This window comes from Diospyros lotus, chromosome 12, assembly GCF_014633365.1.
Source record: "Diospyros lotus cultivar Yz01 chromosome 12, ASM1463336v1, whole genome shotgun sequence".
NCBI classification, from domain to species: Eukaryota; Viridiplantae; Streptophyta; class Magnoliopsida; order Ericales; family Ebenaceae; genus Diospyros; species Diospyros lotus.
In genome coordinates, this window is record NC_068349.1 from 30505009 (window position 1) to 30520174 (window position 15166).

Consider the following 15166-nt stretch of genomic DNA (forward strand, 5'->3'; position numbering starts at 1 on the left):
AACCACCCTACCCCCTTAGAAAATAAATTACATGGAAATAACCTTTAAATGCTTGTATCATACATATTTTTTCATAGAAAAATTAAAAGTGTTTGATTGTTTTTCATAAAAAATGTATAATAATTACATATTTTCCATGGTAAATGTGTGCAATCAAACACACTCTAAATGTTATAGTCAAGCCGTTTGAATATGTAAGAAAGAAAATAGTCAGAAAACATGAGAGAGTCTCCACACAAACAATCCGATACTTAAATTAGATATTAAATTTGTTGAAAATTATAGAGTAGAATTTACACCAGTATCAAAGATATATATTTTCTAGAATGAGTGATTATCTATTTATAACGAGACTGGAGTAATTTGAAATAGTTCAGAATTAGTATTCGTACAGATAATGTCTATCTTGATTTTTTCTAAATTTGGTAGAATTAAAATTTTTAGATTTAACATTTATCTTAACTTTTCCTAACCTTGGTAGTATTAAAATTCTTTCGGATAACATCTATCTCTTATAGATGACGTTTATCTTCTCAAAAAAAGTTTTAGATATCAAAATTATCTAGTTTGCGCATTGCATGGGACCTCATCCACGCATACAGGGAAATTTGCACATTTTAACCCAAAAAGTTATTTTGGGCTTTTGAATTGTTTTGGTTTTTTAATGGGATTTTGCCTATGACACAATAATTGTTCTATACTTTTTCATTCAAGTTTCTCAAAGGAAAGAGTAGACTGTGTCATGACCTATCCTTATTTTTTATGCTAGATTATTCTCACACTTTTTTGAGTTTTTGATTCTAGATTATTTTTATGAGTTTTTTCGTTTCTGATTCCAGATCATTCTTACGTTTTTTGCATTTCTAATTCTGGACCATTTGAATGCTTTTTGCGTTTTTTTATTCCAAATCATTTTCACACTTTTTGTGTTTTCTGATTCTGAATCATTCTCATGCTTTATGCTTTTTTTAGACTAGATTTTTGGATAATGAGCCCTAGACCATTTTTTTGTATTTCACGCTCGATACTAGGTTGTAAATAATAAGCTTTGTCATTTGCAATTTGAACATGTTTTCCTTGGACATGTATTTTATATAGTCGATTTACAAATTTGCAGCCTCTCGAATTTAGAATCCTGTCACATTGTCAGCTTCTTACTTTTTTTGTGCAATGTCTTTTCTTCCAATTGATTTGATTAGGCTTCTTTGTGACTTGAGATTGTGTAAGACCATTGTAGTATTTTTAGCCTTTTTAGACGTTTTTCACAAACTGTGCTAATTGTTATTGGCAAGATATAACAATTAATTTATTTGACTGAAAATGCCATCGTCAAGTTGCTTGAGCTTGCAAGAAAAAAAATAGTTAGAGAGCACATGAAAATTTCGGAGCAAACACTTTAATACTTAACTCAGACACTAAAGATGATGAAATTTGTATTAAAACCAATATTAAAGACATACATTTTCTAGAAATAGTCCAGGATTAACATTCTTACGGATGACTTCTATCTTGATTTTTTCTAACCCCGCTATGATTAGAATTCTTTCGGATAATGTTAATTTTTTATAAATGATGTTTATCTAATTTTCGAATATCAAAATTATTTAGTTTGTATGTTGCGTGGGATACCTCTCGGCATATGGGAAAATTTAGATTTTTTAGTCTAAAAAGTTATTTTGGGCTTTCAAATTTTTTTATCTTTTAATGGACATTTGCCTATAACACAATAATTATAAATTTACAAGAATAAGTTATAAAGTAATATGATTAAAAAATAAATAAGTTATAAAAATCAAGAAGAATGCACAGTGCAATGCGGCTTTGCTTTTGCAAGCTACGCAGCGTAACCTCGGGAATTCAGTGGGTTCACAAACCTAGGAAGGGTGTTGAATTTTGATTAGATTATATGTTAAATATATTAAACATTAACTCTTAACAAATAAAATACTAATGCCTAAGTGAATTTGTAGTAAACGCACTGAGTTATAATTAAAATTTATAGTGTAAATGTTTTAATTTTTTAAGTAGTAGCCCACTAATAATGTTGCTTAGCCCACCCCCAATTTTGCCCAGCCCAGCTCGATCCATCTGCCTGGATCCGCCCCGATCCTCATGATATAAAGAGTAGTAGCCCACTAATAATGTTGCTTAGCCCACCCCCAATTTTGCCCAGCCCAGCTCGATCCATCTGCCTGGATCCGCCCCGATCCTCATGATATAAAGAGAAGTCATTTTTTAAATGTCTATTCCAAGTGTATATAAGATATGACCGCATTTAAATTTATTTGAAAGACGAACTAAGGGAGAAGACCGCTCTTTCCCATGATTAGTCGAGTGAAATTCGAAACTTGAGTTATAAAAAAAAAAAGGAAGGCTAGGTTGTAGCATGCCTTGCACTTCCAAGTACCAATTTCAGTTTAGTCCGAGATTGACAATCTTAGAAGAAGGCCAATGTAAGATAGCACTACAATTTGCTCATTCTGTTTGTTTAAACTGTGAGTTTGAATTTTGAAATTCAAACAGAAGGGGGAGAGATGAGCAGAGTCCATGATTACTGACAATATACATGGAGAAAATACAAATTCTCAAACTCTCTACTCTTTATTCTATTGCTACTTATTAGCACTCAAGTTTTCATCTTGCTTTTGATTTCTACTTCTTTTTTTTAAGATTTGAACTATTTATTTTATAATTTTATGTACTATTTGTTTGATTTTGATGATGTTTTGATAATGCGAGTTTTTACACAAAACTTTAATAAGCGAACTTAAACTATTTTGATAGTGAATGAATGAATGATTTTGAAAGTAGTATGCCAAAGCATAGTGATTGAAAATTGATGATGCATGTCGAAACAAATCGTGGAAATATAAGTAATACTCAAATGCTTGAGGTTTAAAATAGATGCATTTGAATTCTTGATATTTAGAAGACAAATGATTTAGTAATTGAGGTTTAGATGAAAAAGGAATCAAGTATTCGAGATTTATAATTAAGTATTAGACGAAAAAGGAATCAAGTATTCGAGATTTATAATTAAGTATTAGACTTTCAGTAAGAGTTACTTGAGTATTACACTGTAGCATAGAGAGTGTAGTTAAAATTACTTGTGTATTGAAAAAAGTTACTCGAGTATTACACTGTAGCACATAGAGTCTCAAAGTCTTACTCGAGTAACATTGTGTATTACTCAACTAATTAGCTAAGAAACTGAGAATTGTTTCTGAGACTGTCTAAATTACTTGAGTATTGAAGAAAGTCTTACTCGAGTAATAAATAAAGAAAAAAATAGTCCTTAAATCTTACTTGAGTAAAGTTTAGTATTACTCTATTATTATACAAAGAAACAGAAACCTGTAAAATCTTACTCAAGTAGCATAATGTATTACTCGAGTAACTAAGGCATGAATTTTTAAATTTAAAAAATGCACAAATCATTACTTGACTGTTAGGATTTGTGATTCAAAATAATTGATATATGTTAATAGTTAATTTGGGTTTCATTTCATGTGTGTTTCATTTGGCCTTAATTTCATTTACATGTATTTGGGTTGTGTATAATTAAGCTGGGTTGGGCTGTTGGTATCTGCAGCCCAACAAGCCTAAGCTTATTGTATCCTTGGCCCACATGTATATAAAACAATGAGATTGGGGAAATTAATATAGAAGGTTTTTCTCTTACACTTCCACACATGAGAAACCCTAACTCGAAACAGAGAGAGAGGGGGCAAGAAAAAGAATAGTGCACGCAAAGAGTAAGATCGAAGATCGGAGGAAGGCGCTTGACAATTAGAACGGACAAAGATTGCAAGGCGATTCCAATCTTGTCTCACAGTTAGTATGTATCACTTGGAGTGGTTTTTGTGAGAGATTGGTGAGGTATGAGTGCTGGGTTGCTCGGGTATTTTGAGCATTGTACTCGTTTGCATTTCTCGTGGTTATGGTTTCTGATTTGTGAGTTGCCGTGATGATCTTGTGCGTATATGTATTCTGTAAATCCCTTGATTATCGCTATTGGATTGACTAGGGGCGAAACCCCTGCTGTGAGTAGGATTCTTTCGAATTCCAACATGTATATGCCTTGTTCGATTTCTCATTTCTATTGTGTTGAGTGTGTTGCGTTCATTTTTGTATCTTCGTTTTATTTGGATATTTCTTGGATCATTGGTACCGCCATAGTTCTTGGTTGTGTATTGGTTTACACAGGAGATTTCTCAACATTGACTAATATTATGACATTACTCGAGTATCATAACCTGCACGTTCAAAAATTTGAATTTTGAATTGTTTAAATGCCCGCATTTCGTTATGATAACTTACCTAATCTTTATAGACCATCTTTTTGATAAAAACAAATAAAAAAATACAACTAATCTTTGCATATACATCATGAGAAATTTTCAGTAAGGCATGGAGTTGAAGATGATTGCTCACTGTAGCAGCAGTTGAAAGTGGTTGTCTTCTTTTAGATCTTGTCTCCAATGGTTAGAAGTCTTTCAAGGGGTGTTAATCTTTATAAATAGGAGAAAATTTGAAGAAAACAAAGAGGAATGGTCAAGAAAGATTGAGCTTATAGATTTCGAAAATCAAATTTCAAATTCTTCATTATTCTTGAGATTCATTGTTTTCATCTTTTTTGCCAAGTCTTCTTGCTTCTATTGTAAATCTTATTTTAGCCTTCCTCTAGTCTAATTTCATAAAGAGTGTATTTCTTTTGAGAGTTGTTTCTCTCATTCTTGCTTTGTATTTTGATTTTCCAAGTCGTTGAGCTAGAAGAGCTAACTGGGTTGCTGGCTGGTGTATTGGGTTGGGGTTGTAACCCAAGTTTGTCTTAGTGGATTTGAAATCTTTAGCTGGACGCTAGAATAGTGGACGTAGGTTGGGAAGAGATGAATGACTCTAAATCTTTTGTGTCTCTTACATATTTTTCTATTCCTCTAATTTCACATTGCAACTTTACACTCAAACAATCACTATTTTATAAATCATATTTTAAAATTTTTAAAAATACAAAAAACTTTGATAACACCCAATTCACACCCCCTTGGGTGTAAAGTGCCATAAAATATATCAAATCTAAGATATACTACTTCCATTGTGAATTGCTTTCGTTGCTACTTATCGTCCAATGTCAACAAGACACGCACACATAATATGGAGTTACTATGTGCTAGTGTGTCTTCTGCATACTTAATAGGGCCACCATTGATAGGCTCTTCTCCCTAAATTGATCTCATTTTTTATTTAATGACACTAATTATAGGGATGAGAATGAGACATTTCCACCTAATTCACATGATTGTGGGTAACAATATCAATGTCGATGAACCTATTAATTTTCCACCACCACATCCTAAAAAGGCTGAATGAGAAGCGGATATGGGGGCAAGCTCATCAACCTTGTTGAGTAATTTCTTAGTTTGTTAAAGTTTTGATTTGATGAGGAAATAAGAAAATTTTTGTTAAGTGATGATGATCAAAATAGTGTGTTAAAGTTAATATATAAGTGTAAATATAATTGAGTAAGATATATAGATCAATTGAGTAAAACAACTCTCTTAATTGAGTACAAATATGTGTTACTCGAGTAATATAGTGATATCTCATTAGGTAAGAAAATTGGTTCTTTTAATAAAGTAAAAAGCTTTATGTAATCAAATAATTTTGTGATCTAATTCTTGTATTTGAATAAAAATCTTTTATACTTGAGTAATATTCTTATTAGAAAAGCTTTAAAACTAATTCAAAATAGGCATGCTATTTTAATCGAGTATAACTTGTTTGTGATCGAGTAAGCATAAGTTATGTAATAGATAATTAATTACAAGTCTCAATGTATTAAAGTAAAGATCAAGTGTACTTGACTAAATAGACTTTGTATTTGAGTAGATCATATAAAATTTTTGACCATGCAAAATTAATCGAGTATTCAATTTTTATAATTGAGTAATGATTCAAGAGTAAATGCTCTTTGTAATTGAGTATATATTCTCTAGAAATTTGTCAAATCTTTGGAACATTTTTATAATCAAGTACTTGACATGTTAATCGAGTAATGATTCATGTGTACTCAATGAATTATTTTTTTAATTGAGTATATATATTCTAGAAACATGCTAAGTCTCGGAACATTTATGTAATCGAGTACTTAAAATGTTAAGAAATTTTCTATCTCAAAAATTTAATCAAATAAAAGAAAATTTATAATTAAGTAAGTTAAAAAAATAGTCGATTACAAAACATCTATACTTGAGTAAAGATTAGACTTAGTCGATTAAATAAAACTTTGTACTTGAGTAATGTTCTATAGAATTTGAAAAATATACTCGTTACAATGCATTAAATGCAATATGTCTCTACTTTTTAGAACACTAAATGCTTCTAAGATAAATTGTACATGAATTTTGATGATTCTAATTGAATTTTAAGATGTTGTAGAGACAAAAAATGACAATTAAGACACAAAAAACATTCTCTCACTTTGATAGACAGCTCAATAGATGCATTAAAAAACATAACACTATAAAAAGCTATTGGTTGTAAATGTTTGTAATTGGCCTGTTTTAATAGCTACTCAAGTAAGTTGGTTGGACAAAATCCTTGATGAGGAGTCAAGGTAATGGAGTAGGGATAGTGAACCACTATATCTCCTGTGTACTGCATTGTTTTAGTTTGTTTTACCTTAAGCTTCAAGTTATTCAAAAAAATTTTAAGGATGAAAAAACGTAATTCACTCATCTCTTAAGTTAACAAAGTTTTACAAACCTTAATTGAAGTAAGAAAGCTACCAAAAAGCAGCATAGTATGAAACAATTTGGAAAGAGTTGAAGTTGATGGTCATGTAAAAGCTCAATGCAAGGTATGCAAAAAGCAACTTGTGTGCTCATGGGATAATGTCTTATCTGAGAAGGCATGCAAGGAAACATAAGATTACGATGACACAAGACATAAATGATGGTATGCAAACCACACTAAATCCCTTAGGTACCTTCTTTTATTATAATTGTGACCAACACAAAGAAAGTCTAGCAAACATAATTATTAAGTGGAATGCATTATTTAATTTGCACAAGACCTTTGTTTTAGGTGGTATTGTTAAGTTGTAGAAATATTCTAGGGGTTTTAGTAGAAACATAACTAAAAAAGAAGCAATGAGGTTATAATTAACCTCAAGGGTAAAATCAAATAGTTTTGATGATGATAAATTTTTTTTGAAAACTATATTAAAATTTCAAATAATCTTTAGATGGAAACGAATTATTAAATTGATATGATATAATGAATCATCATTATTTCAAAAAAAAAATTCTCTCAAAAGTGTGAAAATTTATCAAAAAGAACTATTGTTTGATTGACCAAACTAAACGATTTAGTCAACTAAAGTTAATACGTAAGTTTTGTAATTATGCAAAAGAAACCATGTATGGTTGACCAAAGTCAATTATGTAATATCCTAGATTTTTAAGATAAATTGAAAAGTTACTTGTTTATAAGATAAACAAAATTGGGCTTAATGGCAAATTTGTATTAGTTTGAGGGTATTTTGGGTAATTTGTCAAAAGATTTCAATTTATGTAATTTTCCCAAAGCGTAGGGCCTTAATGTAATTTTTCAAAGATTGTTGGTGTAATACCCCGAGAGCCTAGAGAAGTTAGAATATATCGAGGATAGTGTAAGAAAGGAAACAATACCAGCTGGATACCTTTTGGGCTGAATGTTGACAAAGAACTCTCAAGTTAAGCCTGCTTAACCTGGGATAATCTAAGGATGGGTGACCCCCCTGGAAAGTTCGTGTAGGCCCATCAGGGTAAGTTGTTCTGGTCCTTCCTATCGCTCGAACGGGATGTTACAAATGGTATCAGAGCCGACCCCCGAGTCTCTGAGCGCGGTGGTGGGGCAAACCTCAGCGAGGAGGCTGAGTCCCGAGGAGCGTGTGAGGCCCCTATGGGGGTGCGTGTAGGCACCTTAGGCGAATCCTATATCGGCCATGCATGGGAGGAGATCTGGGACCAATTGTAAGGTCGCATGACGAGGACGTCATGTGCTTAAGGGGGGGAGAATGTAATACCCCGAGAGCCCAGAAAAGTTAGAATATATCGAGATAGTGTAAGAAAGGAAACAATATCAGCTGGATACCTTTTGGGCTGAATGTTGGCAAAGAACTCTCAAGTTAAGCGTGCTTAACCTGGGGTAATTCAGGGATGGGTGATCCCCCTGGGAAGTTCGTGTAGGCCCATCAGGGTAAGTTGTTCAGGTCCTTCCTATCGCTCGAACGGGATGTTACAGTTGGGTTTTTGTGTAATTTGTCAAAATTTTCAAGGCTTAAATGACAACTTAAATTATAGTGGGTTAAGTATAATTTACAAAAGTCATAAGTGTAATATTTCAAAAGCAAAAAGACAAAATAATGGGGTTAAATTGGAATTTAACAAACATATAAATGCAAAAGTGTGATTTCCAAAAAGTCTACAACTTGCTAAGCAACATGTTAGCCAACCTACACTATCATTGAAAGTGGCTGAATCTTGAGGATTTGGCCTTGGGATGATGGAAAGAGTGATATATAGGGAATGGTTTGTCTAAAAATTTGGAGACAAATTGACCATGTTTTGATCAGTTTTAAGGATTTTTTTTTTCTTATAAATTTGTAAGGATTTTGATAAAGGGTTTTGTAAAAGATATCAAATGAAAGAGGTTTGGACAAAAATGGAATAAAATAGTAACATTTTAAGGGTTTTAAGGTGCCACTAGAAAACCAATTTAAAAATGCATAAATGGACAACACGCAAAGGTGTTTCGATTAGGAAAAAAGAGGGGACAAAAAAGAGGATATGAAAATAAAAAAGAAAGAAATAAGAGAAAAATACCAAAAAAACGACTATGATAGTCAACTACCAACGAGGAGGTAGTTGGAGAAAATTAGAGGTGGAGGAGTTGGATGGGTGTAGCACACGTGCCAGAAGCAAGGCTTGCAAGAAGCAATGTGGGTGTCATACATGCTTTAGGAAGAAAATAAAGGAAAAAAGAAAAGAAAAAATATATATATAAAGATAATTTGAATAGAAAAAAATTTACAAAAATAAATAAAAATATTTGGAAATATATCAAGTGTTTGGAAAACATTTCAAGGCTTAGGAGAATAATTTTGAGCACATTGAGGCCACAAACAAGAAACTGAAAATTGACACTGATATAAAGAATTTTAATAATTTTCTCTAGACGCAATCAAGGTACATGTTATAAATGTTTTATCTACATAATTGATTTCTTATATATTTGTGATTATGAATTATTATTCTAGATATATTTGCACTATCTTCTTAGCACACAAAAATAATACCTTTAAGGAGTTTGTTAAGCTTTGTAAGAAAATTCAAAATGAAAAGGCTTCATTATATCAAGCAGCAGGAGTGACCCTGGGAGGGAATTTGAAAACTCAATGTTCAAAGATTTTTGCAATGAAAATGACATTTCACATTACTTTTCAGCTCGTAGAACTTCACAACAAAATGGAGTTGTAGAGATGAATAATAGGTTATTAGTTGAATTGGCTAGGACCACAATCAGTGAAAATAACCTTTTAAAATATTTTTGGGCTGAAGTAGTGAACATTGTCACCTATATTCTAAATAAGGTTTTAGTTAGATCCATTTTGAAAAAGACCCCCTATAAACTATTCAAAGGAAGAAAACCTAATGCTTCTTATTTAAAAGCTTTTGGGAACAAATGTTATGTCTTTAACAATGAGAAAGACTTCATTGGCAAATTTGATGCAAAAAGTGATGAAGCCATATTTCTTGAATAACCAAGTTTATAGAGTCTGCAATAAAAGAACTTTAGTTGTAGAGGAGTCAGTGCATGTGAATTTTGATGAATCTTAATGGAATATACAAATGGTGGTGTAGGTAAAATTAAAAATTTTATGTGCATCAAAATACACTGTGGGTGTAATAAATACACACACCATATATAGCTTGGATATTTTAGCAACATGTTATTTCTTTTTTTTATTTAATTTAAAACCACATGATTTATTATTTTTTTAAGTAAAAGAGATATATATAGATAGAACTAAAATGTCTGTACAAAATACAATCTATGGCATACCTTAGAGAACACAATCACATAAGCAGAAACAAATACTCAAGATTCACACACGACATGATCAAAAAAACATAAAAAGAACACAAATGAGGTACACGGAATAGAAAAAGGAACAACTCCAATTGAAATCAAAGTTTGGGGGAAAAGGCGCTCCAAAGCACGCCATCGTGGACAAAGAGAAGACCAGGGGCAAACAACAGACCTGAAGGGAGCTACAGAGGAGCTACCAAGTTGACAAAGCGAACAGAGAGAAACCATAGGACCGGGGGGATAAACATGTATCAACTGGTCCCAAGACCAATATAGGAACACACACTCAGGACCATAACCGTCAATATATGGACCTAAGCCAAGAGTGCTGGTCGGCAGGGAGCCGCCAGACATGTCGAAGTGCATAACTCTGTAGAGTATGTGAAAAATGATGGTGACAAAAAAAAGCCCACACTACACACTGTATCTGTTGGGCGAGCTGGTTCGCAGACCACTCGGAATCTGGCTAACACCGATTATTGCGCTCACATAATAAAAAATAGACCATCGCCTGCAAAACTAAACGATTAGCAACATGCCAAGGAATCTTTCCTTTCCACCGAGCCACCACCCATAGGACCCTCATCTCCCATCGACGCCAGGGCCATGAAAACTTCATAGCACGTTGGAAAAAGGACATCACTTGCCTAGAATAAGAACACTCAAAGAATATATGGATGTGACTCTCGGACTCTGCCTTGCAAAGAAAACACCTATTGGGAAATGGAAGAAACAAATTAACACGATCAAGAGTATATAATCATTCCCTAATTGCTAACCATAGAATAAATAAATGCGCAGGGACTCCATACCCAAACCACACAAGCCGATACCAAGAGACCCAGTTCCGTTGTTGTAACAACCCTTGTAATACAGACTTAACAGAGAAGGCACCATCTTGAGCCGGGGTCCAAACGAGCACATCGTGGTAACCCACCCTAGGGGGGCCTGGCATCCGGTGCTGGATAAGCTCCAGGGATGGAGATGTCCAGTCCGACGGCCACTTCCACCTACCATCAACGATGATTTTAGAGACACGAGTTGTAATCGAGATATCAAGCCGCCGGGAGAGCTGGCAGGATAAACGAACGACAAGGATCCCAAGGGGGTGCCACTTATCATACCATAGAAAAACACGACTGCCATCCCCTACTTTCCACCCAAACTTATCTCTGACTACCCACCGGACATACGAAATACAATACACTGTTTTTGTATTGAGACTGATTCCTCTTTACTGTGTGAAGGGCCTAGTTTGTCCACACCTAGTGTGTAATTCAGTACGATTACATGCATCTCTTCCCATGCTAGCCAAAGGATTCTGTATCATCGACACCTATGTGTCTTACAATGCGTGACAATCGCACACTTATAAATTTACTAAACCAGAAGTAGAAAAAGACAAAAAAGGAATAGAGCTAGCAGAACCCAAAAATCCAATCTCAATTTCTTATTTACTTTAATTTCTTCTCTGCCTGGTCACCCCACCACCTCCTCAATTTCGCGCCACGTGGAGCGCACTGAGGAAGGCTAAGGCAGCACCGAGAGTCGACTCTCACCGCTAGCCAATTGATTGACGAGGCAGTCTACTGCTTACATTAAGACAGTCGACTTTTTGTGCTCTGGCTCATCAATAATTGACATATCACCATCATTAACACTTAATGACATATTTAAGACACAATGGGTGCATAGTGTCGATACTAAACACAACACTATATGCTGTGTGACTTTTTAAGTTTAATGTCCGCTAGAAAATAGATAGCACTAAAACCCATTTGACATCGGCCAATACTCTTTGACCCATCACAAGAATCGCTTCATATCCTGGTCACAATCTAAGAGTTCATAGGAAGCTTCTAGTAGCGGTTTAGGACAATATAGAAGACAATGAAGTTTAACTTCAAATGAGCCTATTACAGTTGATGAGTATCGTGTGCTATAATCATTTCGTCACTTAACATCCCAACTGAGAGAGAATCATAGAATGATAAACTCACAAATTCAGTAACTATGTTTCTGATCTTATTGGTGTGGCTAGATGACACTTTAGAAAACACTTTTCCTAATAACCAATCTACCCTAGCTAGGGACTGTCCTGTCACACTAACAGTAGACCACATAGGATGTTCACCTTATTTATAATGACGAGGGTGATAGATCCTATCCTTGAACACCTGTTTTCATATACTAGTAATACAAAATCACATAGATAAATATCTCACCTCACAATTGGATGATTCAGCACATTAACAAATCTGGCACACCAATACAAAAGACAATCGTGTCAGTTCTAGTCTAAGGATCAGCTACACTATCGCACTTAGACGACATGACCATTATCTACAATGCAATATGGTCAGTCATCAATGTCACATTTAGTGTGTTATTTTCCAATAACCACTCATGAATTTACTAGAGACATCCCCATGTCATATGGTATGTAACTCACACTCACCACCCTTATTATCAGTAACTCATATTAATCAAAGTAGTAAACTCTATGCTAGTTCATACTTGACTAATCAGAGTCCCTATCCAATTAATCTAAGGACCATGAATCATTGAGAAAATCCTATCACTAGAGAATCTTGTCACACAGTCTTAACACCTTAAGAATAAGACTTTGATACAAGAGATCTAGGGACTCATTCATATAGCAAATTGGAGAGTTTATGAATGATGATAAACTTGTCTTTTATTATATACAAAGGTACAAGAAATGTATATATTACAAGCCCATTAGACATTATCTAACTCTAGAATTTGGGCACAACACTAACAAATCTAACTCCTTGGGAAGAAAAAAAGATGATGATGATGATGATGAATGGGATTCATTATCATTCAAAGAAGAGGAAGCTCCAATAGAACCTAAGTCTCAAGAAGAGGAAAAGATTCAAAAGGAGCCAACTCAACATAGGGTTAAAACCCATGTAAAAGAAAACCAAATTCTAGGTGATCTATCTCATGGAGTGAGAACACAGTCTCATATAAGAAATTAATATGATTTTATAGCCTTTCTATCCAATCTAGAACCAAGATCAATAGAAAAAGCTGTTGTTATTTTTTTAAAGTAATTTTGATGATGAAAAACTTAATGATTTTAGAATTCAGAAATGAAATAGTTCATGTAAGATTGAATTGTCCAAATGAAGTGTTCATGGCTTAAAGATGCTATTTTCTTCAAATACCTTAACAAGCCATACAAAATTCTTTTTGATAAATATCTCATCTTGAAAAATATCTCCTTTTCCCATTAGAAATATTTTGTTAAAGGGTGGAAATTTGTAGCTTATTCTTCAAAATCACACACTTCTCTTAAAAGAACAAGTAAAAAATGTCGACTTCTTCTTTACACATGTTGACTTTTTCATGCCTTTATTTTATAAAATTTTGAAAGTTCAAAATCCGTTGACTTTCAAAAAAAAAATATAGTCAACTATTTTTGTTCTTTGACAAAAATCAATTGACAGGCAAATTTCATGCTCTCGGTTCAAATGTTATTAGTTCAAATATAGTTGACAGTGATTGTATAGTGTGTTCTTTCACTCCAAAAATGTCAACTTTATATGCTAAAGTGTTGACTTCTTTTGATGAAGGGGAAAAGGAAACACTCAACGTATCTGACATTAAACGCCTCATAGAAGAGGTGCTAGAAAAGAAGCAAGTAATGATGGTGCCAAAGATAACTCCCTCAAAAGGTTTCCCTCTATCCGAGAAACTCCAAAAGCAACCAGTGCAACCAGGGTTCGAACTGCCACAACTTTTGGTATACTCAGGAAGGGAGGACCCCGAAAAGCACTTACAACGTTTTGTCGCAGTGGCCGTATTACATGGATGGAATGAAGTCACCAGGTGCAGGCCCTTCCCACTTTCCCTAGCAGGACATGCTCAGCAGTGGTTCACTGAATTACTAGCAGGACATATACGATCATTCGAGCAATTGAAGAAAGAATTTCTAAAGGCATTCTCCATCTATCTCCCGAAAAAGAAAAGTGCAATATATCTAATGAGCTTACAGTAGAAGCCGAATGAATCCTTAAAACAATACATTGAGCGATTCAGAGCCGCAACGCAAGAAGTAAGAGGTCTCCCAATCGGATTGGCGGCGTCAGCCTTGCTAAATGGAACTGCATATGCCCCGCTTAGAAGATCCTTAGCCTTTTCCAAGCCAAATTTTGTGACTGAGTTGTTCGGCCAAGAAGAACAATTTATCATCCAAATGGAAATTTTGGATGCAGGGGAAAGTAATAGAAAAGGAAGGGAAACTAAGCATGAAGTGCGAAGGACCCAACAGGTACACACAACCGACACGATAAGGCGAGGCAATAGGGAAAGCTTGGAACATCGTGCACCTCGAGAGGTACTTTCCAACTTTAGCCCCAAGGGAAGGGACGAAGCACGAGACATAGAGTTGAGCCTGTCACCTGAAGCGTTACTCGACCCGGTTGGAGGCCGAAATTGTCCTTAATTTTCTATTGTAATAACATCCCCTGATAAATCAGAGAATATACCCCCTGTATTCCCATGGAAGTAGGCAAAGCTATAGGCCGAACCACGTAAAATCTCCATGGGCTAAGATTATTTGTATGTGTTATGCAGGTACAGCGGCTCACGTAACAGTTCTCTTCCGAAGGTCAAGTCGCTTAGTGGCAATCTGGTGCCAATGACTACGGGTTGGCCCGGGATTACTAGAACATCCGACGCCTATGCCCGCAGACTCACCTGAATCCCTCGTTCAAGTTTAGGAGCTATGCCTTATTGGCTAGACCCAACTCCTTGGTCGATCTGGCGTCTAGGTCTCCCGACAAACTCGAATGTCTGGTAGGAAATCCCGCGTCAGACCACTGGCTAAAACCAGATTCCCTGAGGAAGACTAGCCCTAGGAAAGCAGAAAAGAAGTGAAGACCAGCTTTAGCATAAGACCGCTCCCGAAGGCAAAGTCGCCTAGTGACAATCTGGTGATGATGACCATAAGATGACCCGGGATCACCAGAACATCCGATGCCCATGCTCGCAGACTCACCTA